Genomic DNA, 7,231 nt, shown 5'->3' with positions numbered 1-7,231 from the left:
ACTTGGAATCATAATTATACTAAGTATACGCCATCCAGGTGTAGAATATAACTGTAGTGGTGGGAAACATTTATCCATTTATTATGTATTCCATACTGAGCATCAAAGTCCACAAAAGTATATTGGACACAGCTTTTGGCCTTTTGAGCTTAAAGTCAGTTGTTAGTGCATTAACAACTGCAGCTTCTAATTTATTAAACCAGCATGCAATCTTCAGAAAATTTGAAGTCTGATCTTAAAAGTGGGGGCACAAAATGGTCAAGAGTGTGAGAGAACAGCATCAACAGTGAGTGATAATGGTTTGTTTGCCTAAGTATAAATATCATTTGCTACTTAATTCAACTTAAAACTTAGAATTTGTTTTGAAGAGTAAATTTTTAATAGGTTTCTATGTGTGGGTTAGGAATTTTACATCCTTCAAAAGCATTTTAAGATTAATTCTGTGTAGTGTCACTTGCTCTGGCACAGTGCCAGGGTTAGCAACAGCCCTCGAGAGAGTCAGTTACTATACAATGTTCTTTAAGGCTGAATTTAAGAGAAAGAGCAACAAGCATTCCAAACCAAGACGGGTAGCTTTACATTGAGGTGATTCTGAACCCCATGTGACGAGTTTATTTTCATCAACAACTGCTCGACCACACAGTGAAAGACCTGGCTCCCTAGCCTCAAGCAGCTTACATTTAGCTTGATAGAACTAGCACACCTTGAAGCTGTTAGAATGGTATAGTCTGGAACTCAGTTTATCTTCATTTAGGGGTCACTTAACGTCCATTTAAAAATCCTTTAGATTAAAAAAAAAGGAACAAGTACAGTCAGTTCAAAGCATCAAGACTAGGCTCTAGCTTCCTATGGGAAGGGTACCATACCTATTGTTACCCTGCTTCTACCTGACTACCACTCTTTTTTAAACTTTTCTTTTAGGGCAGTTTTAGGTTCACAGCAAAATTGAGAGGAAGGTACAGAGATTTCCTGTGTACTCTCTGGCCCCACACCTGCACAGCCCCCCCCCCCCCCACTAAAAACATCCCCCACCAGAGTTGTAAATTTGTTACAACTGATGAACATACGTTGACACATCATAATCGTCCAAAGTCCACAGTCTACATTATGGTTCACTCTTTTTTTTCTTTTTTTTTTTGAGGAAGATTAGCGCTGAGCTAACTGCTGCCAATCCTCTTTTTGCTGAGGAAGACTGGCCCAGAGCTAACATCCGTGCCCATCCTCTACTTTATATGTGGGACGCCTACCACAGCATGGCTTGCCAAGTGGTGCCATGTCCACACCCAGGATTGGAGCTGGTGAACCCTGGGCTGCCGAAGCGGAACGTGCAAACTTAACCACTGCACCACCAGGCCGGCCCCTATGGATGGTTCACTCTTGGTGGTGTACATTCTATGAGTTTAGGCAAATTTATAATGGCATGAGTCCATCATTAGGGTATCATACCGAGTATTTTCACTGTTTAAAAATACTGCGTCCTGCCTCTTCATCCCTCTCCATGCCATTTCCCCCCACCCAACCCCTGGCAACCACTGATCTTTATATTGTCTCCATAGTTTTGCCTTTTCGACAGTGTCATCCAGGTGGGGTCATACAGTATGTAGCCTTTTCAGATTGGCTTCTTTTACTTAGTAATATGTATTTAAAGTCCCTTCATGCCTTTTCTTGGTTTGATAGCTCTTTTTAGCACTGAATAATATTCCATTGTCTGGGTGGACCTCAGTTTATTCATCCACTCACCTACTGAAGGACATCTTGGTAGCTTCCAAGTTTCAGCAATTATGACTAAAGCTGCTATAAACATGATGTGCAGGTTTTACTGTGGACATAAGTCTTGAGTTCCTTTGGATAAATACCAAGGAGCCAAGATTGCTGGATCGTAGGGTAAGAGTATGTTTAGTTTTGTAAGAAACTGCCCAACTGTCTTCCAAAGTGGCAGTATCATTTTGCATTCCCACCAGCAATAAATGGGAGTTCTTTTGTGTTCATTTGTTTATTTTTTTTAATAAACATGCTTTGTATTGAAGTAACACTGGATTATAACATTATATAACTTTTAGGTGTACCTAATAGTATATTTCAAATTCTGTGTAGATTACATCATGTTCACCACCCAAAGATTAATTACAATCCATCTCCACACGTGTACCTAATCACCCCTTTTGCCTTCTTCCCTCCCCCCTTGCCCTCTGGTAACCTCCAATCCAATCTAATTGAGAGTTCTAGATGCTCCACACCCTTGTCAGCATTTGGGGTCAGTTTTCTGGATTTTGGCCATTCTAATAGGTGTGTGGTAGTATCTCATTTTAATTTGCATTTCCCTGATGACAAATGATGTAGAGCAACTTTTCATATGCTTATTTGCCATCTGTATACCTTCTTGGGTGAGGTGTCTGTTTAGGTCTTTAGCTCATTTTTTAATCAAGTTGTTTGTTTTCTTACTGATTTTTAAGAGTTCTGTGCATATTTTCAATAACAGTCCTTTATTAGATGTGTCTTTTGCAACTATTTTCTCCCAGTCTGTGGCTTATCTTCTCATTCTCTTTACATGTTTTGCAGAGCAAAAGTTTTTAATTTTTTTCTTTTTTAAAGATTGGCACCTGAGCTAACATCTGTTGCCAATCTTCTTTTTTTTTTTCCTTTATCTTCTTCTTCTCCCCAAAGGCCCCCAGAACATAGTTGTATATTGTAGTTGTGAGTGCCTCTGGTTGTGCTACGTGGGACACCGCCTCAGCATGGCCTGACGAGCGGTGCCATGTCTGCACACGGGACCCAAACCAGCAAACTCTGGGCTGCCAAAGCAGAGCACAGGAACTTAACCACTCAGGCACGGGGCCGGCCCCATAAGTTTTTAATTTTAATGAAGCCAAGCTTATCAATCTATCATTACTTATAGAAGGGAGTTACAGATACTGAAAGTCTAGCTAAATAAATAGGGAACTGAGGGTATTGTGCAATGAAAGTATTAGAAAGCTAATTATGGGAACAAAAATACAAACCTTCCTAATTATCAAAAGAAATGCTCACAGGAAACAAAGCAAGCAGTCTACGTAGTAAAATATTTTTAAAAGGTATAAATACAGAAAGTATAACAAAATAATTTAACAGAGCCTAGAACAAACATATCAAATCAATAAATGTGAATGGGCTAAACTCAACTATAAAGGGAAAAAGAATTTCAGACTGATTCACAAAGCAAAACTCAAATCTATGCTGTATAAAAGACCTACAACAAAAACGAAATGATTCAGAAGGGCTGAAGATAGAAGGATGAATAAAGAGATACTGGAAAACCTCAAACAAACAAAAAGCAAGACTGAATTCAGGCCAAAATGTATTAAAACAGACCAGAAAAAAAAAAAAAAAAGAGTACTCTCTAATGCTAAAGGTTACAATTCACAATAAAGATGAACAGTTATGAATATCTGTGGATCAAATAATCTTGCAACAATATTAAGCAAAAACTATAGAGGATATAAAGAGGAAAAAGAAAACATAGGTAGTAAGAAATTGTATTCATCTCTCTTGGGCCATAACAGATCAGTAATTTAACAGTAAGTAAAGATATAGAAATCTTAATAACATTATGGTAGATCTAATTGACATATATTGAGAAATTCTGAGAAGGGAAGTGGTACAGACTTGGCATAACTAAGATGGACAAGATAACAAAGGACACAGACAGAGCCTGTCACCCATGCCAACAGCAAAACTCTCTCAGTCTTCTGAGAAAATTAGAAAACTGGAATGTCTTTATTTGTTGACCCATCTGGCATAATAATTTCCTTATGGTATGTTTCCTGGACACATGTATGTATTTACATAGTTCACATACTGAATATGTACTTTTGTATTCCACAGCACATCAGCAACAATTCTCTTCATGAAATTAAAATATGTCCAAATTAAAGCACATCCAAATATATTTTAGAAGAGTTGATGGTATTAAATGATATGAACACAATATATTTTAATCATTTGTCAATATTTTGAAATGATTTAAAAATGCTCTAATGAACATGTATTTTACCACTTTTCCAACAATGGGTATTATTACCAAACATTTTCATCTTTGTAAATATAAAGGGGAAAATGTCTCACTTTTTTATTAGCATTTCTTAAACTGTGAGTATAGTTGAGCATTTTTGGATCTTTATTGGCCACTTATAACTATTCTCTGAAATGCCTGTTGATTGCTTTGCCAATTCCTCTTCAGTTGTTCTAATCTTGTTTTAAAAATCCTTCCATACAGTCAGAAATTAGCCCATTAGCTGTGTTACCTGTTACAAATATTTTCACCTGTTAAATTTTTCTTTTAACCTTGCTTATACTGTTGGGAGTACATCTTCCTATCCAAGAGCAAGATATACCTTTCCATGTGTTGAAATCTTCTTTGATGACCTCAGTACAATTTTAAAGTTTTCCTCATATAGATCCTACACATTTCTTGTTATGTTTACTTCTTTTTTTTTATTACCGCAATTGTGAATGGAATTTGTTTTTCCACTATATTTTTAATCTGGTTAGTATTTGTATACATGAGTGATTTATGTCTAGAACACTATTTTGTTTTCAAGATGTCTTCAATCACACTAAAAATACATGAATACATGCTTGTGTTTTAAAAAAAATTTATATGAATCAAAATTACTTAGAATAAAGAATGAGCTATTCTTTAAAAAACTTTAATTTTATAATCATCCAGAATTTACTGAATTCTGCATGTAATAAAAATAAAAAGTACTTTTTTTTTTACTTTTAATAAAATTCAGTTGCTTTCTCTGGGTTTTTCAGGTATACAATCAGATTGATAGCAAAATAATGATAATTTTACCTCCTCTTTCCAAAATGCATAGCTCTTACTTCATTTTCTCATCTCATTTTATGGGCTATTTCATTCAAAATTAAGTAACATAATGGTGTGCTGGTTGACATATTAATCTTGTGTAGGAGTAACAGTAATGTTACAGAAGGTATTTAAAATATATATTCTGACATATATCAGGCATACTAAAAGTTATAAAAATAATATATTGAATATAAGTACATAGATGCATGCATATGTATATATATGCCTTTAGTGCTTAACTTTAGATTTATTTTGTAGGCAAACAGTGTTGAAGATTTTTTGATTAGAGATTAAGAAAAGATAAGGTGAGACCACATTTTAGGAAGCTGAATCTAATTAGTATCAGGAGGTATATTTACTAATTCACAATGAGAACTTCCTCTTTGCAAGCTATGTGTAAAATGAAAATCCAAGTGAATGTTAGAGGTTTGTTCACTGAGTATGAGGACAAGGGAAGGCCTAGAGATGAACCTGCTGAAGCCTGCAGGACTGCGCACCACCCAGCCTTTTTCCTGTTGATGACTTGAGTCTCTTCGGAGAACACTGAGTGGCTGGTCACCACCTGTGGGACAGTGGATGGGGTGGATCTGTGTGTGAGCTGTGGCAGGGAATTTTCAAGGGTGAGGCTGGGCAAGAGCTCCTGCTTTTCAGGATCCAAACGGAGCTCAACTCCCTGGCATCTGGTAGGTGTCTGCGATGACTGTGTTTGGGTGGCGTATCAGAAGACTTGTTCCCATCTGTAGTGCCTATGCTTGTCTTTATCAGAGAAAGGGGGTTTGGTTATAAGGCCCAAAAACATATCTCAGAAACCAAAGATCTGGACTGTTCTTCCAGGAGTGTTTTTTCAGGACATTTTCTCCTGCATGAAATCAACTAAGATATAATGTAATAGCAAGAACCAAATATTTATATGACATTAACACAATTTCTGCAGTACCTCTTTCTCTAAACCCATCCACCAGGGATTCAAGAGGGTGGAAGTTACGACCTGAAAGCAACAGGTGATGTACGACAGCTGCCTTGCTGTCCAGACGTTTTCAAATACAATTAGTGTAAAAGGACATATCTTACATTAATGTACGCATTTAGAATTCACAGAGCTTTCTCATAGTTTTAATTTGAGAAATTTTATGAAATATAAAGGGAAAGTATTAGCTACATGTTATAGATGATGAAAATGAAAGCTCGAAGATTTTGACTGTTCAAAGTCACATAGCTAGTTAGTGGCAGAGACGGGAGTAAAGCCCAGATATGTCACCTGTTGTGCTATGCATTTTGACAACCTTCATGCTGGCTACAATCTGAAGGGAGAGAAGAAAGGATAAAATTGTTTCTTTTCTTTATGGTGTTCAATTTTCCTAGTTGTAGAATCTTAATATTAAAACATTAAAACTCACCTAATCCGATCTTCTAAATCAGCATTAGCAGATCATAAAATCGACGTAGTGGGTTACAGCCAGCAAACTGAATAGAAAAGAATAGACTAGATGAGTACATTGCCCTAGGAGGTATAAGTATTGTTGTATTAAACTTGTTTTTAACTCTAGGTCACAGTCAAAAAAGCTTGAAAACACTGTTTAATCCTGGGTTCTCAAACAAAAGGGTGCATAAGAATTATCTGGACTTCAAGATCAAAAGATTCTGATTCAGTAAATCTCAAACAGGAATCAAGAACCTGCATTTTTAAAAAGCAAAATACAGGTGATTCTGATGCAGACAGTCTTGAGGCTGTACTCTGAAAAAATATGCCTTTTATAATGCAGAAACAAAGCACTTTCACTCTACATGCATGTCTTTTCCAGAAGGTTCCCAAGACATCAGGTGACATCCTTTTGCCACAGGAAGTCATCTCAGTACAGAAGTGCAGGGCTAGGTGGCACGCGCCTGCAGATTGCAGCCATGCCCTTGTATTGGTCTGCAGATTATTCCTGTACCCACCTCCATTCCTACATTTTAGGTTACTGGGCTAGCAACATGTCCGGGAACGGTGACAACAATGGCTAAGGTCTGGATCTTTTACATAGCTAAGTGGCATCAGAAGTGAGCTAGTGTCAACATATGTCCTCAAGTGCTCTTTGATCTTAATTATTCTTAACACAACTGCTAATATTTTTATTAACTACTACTAAATTACTAGGCTTTAGGCATTGTGCTTGGCGTTAGAGGGAATACAAAGATGACTGCCCCAGAAGTCTGCACAGACAGACACCATCTCTACTCTCCATCCCAACACACTAAAGGCAATAAAGTGGCTCAGCAAATATCTTGTGTCTTTGTTTTTGGCAGAGGCGCCTGATGGATTTCAGATACCAGGGAGAAGGCTTGTTACAGTCTGAGATGATGGGATCGTATCCTCCAATTTCATACCTGTCTTCCTTCTTC

At 37.0% G+C, this 7,231-nt stretch overlaps 1 long non-coding RNA gene across 4 annotated transcripts in view; it reads right to left on the bottom strand.

Moving 5' to 3' along the window:
* LOC103552057 (uncharacterized) overlaps window positions 1–7,231 on the bottom strand; it is a 41,151-nt gene that overhangs the window by 16,938 nt on the left and 16,982 nt on the right. For 3 of the 4 annotated variants that reach the window (XR_011523036.1, XR_011523045.1, XR_011523040.1), the window contains exon 3: window positions 6,247–6,313. This is a non-coding gene — a long non-coding RNA (uncharacterized lncRNA). Of the gene's footprint in view, window positions 1–5,927; window positions 6,151–6,246; window positions 6,314–7,231 lie in introns of those variants that run through there. The other variant, XR_545158.2, reaches the window with a different exon arrangement.

Source organism: Equus przewalskii, chromosome 1 (genome assembly GCF_037783145.1).
Source record: "Equus przewalskii isolate Varuska chromosome 1, EquPr2, whole genome shotgun sequence".
Lineage (NCBI taxonomy): Eukaryota > Metazoa > Chordata > Mammalia > Perissodactyla > Equidae > Equus > Equus przewalskii.
Note: the sequence above shows the minus strand (reverse complement) of the source record. Positions and strands in the feature narration are given on the sequence as shown.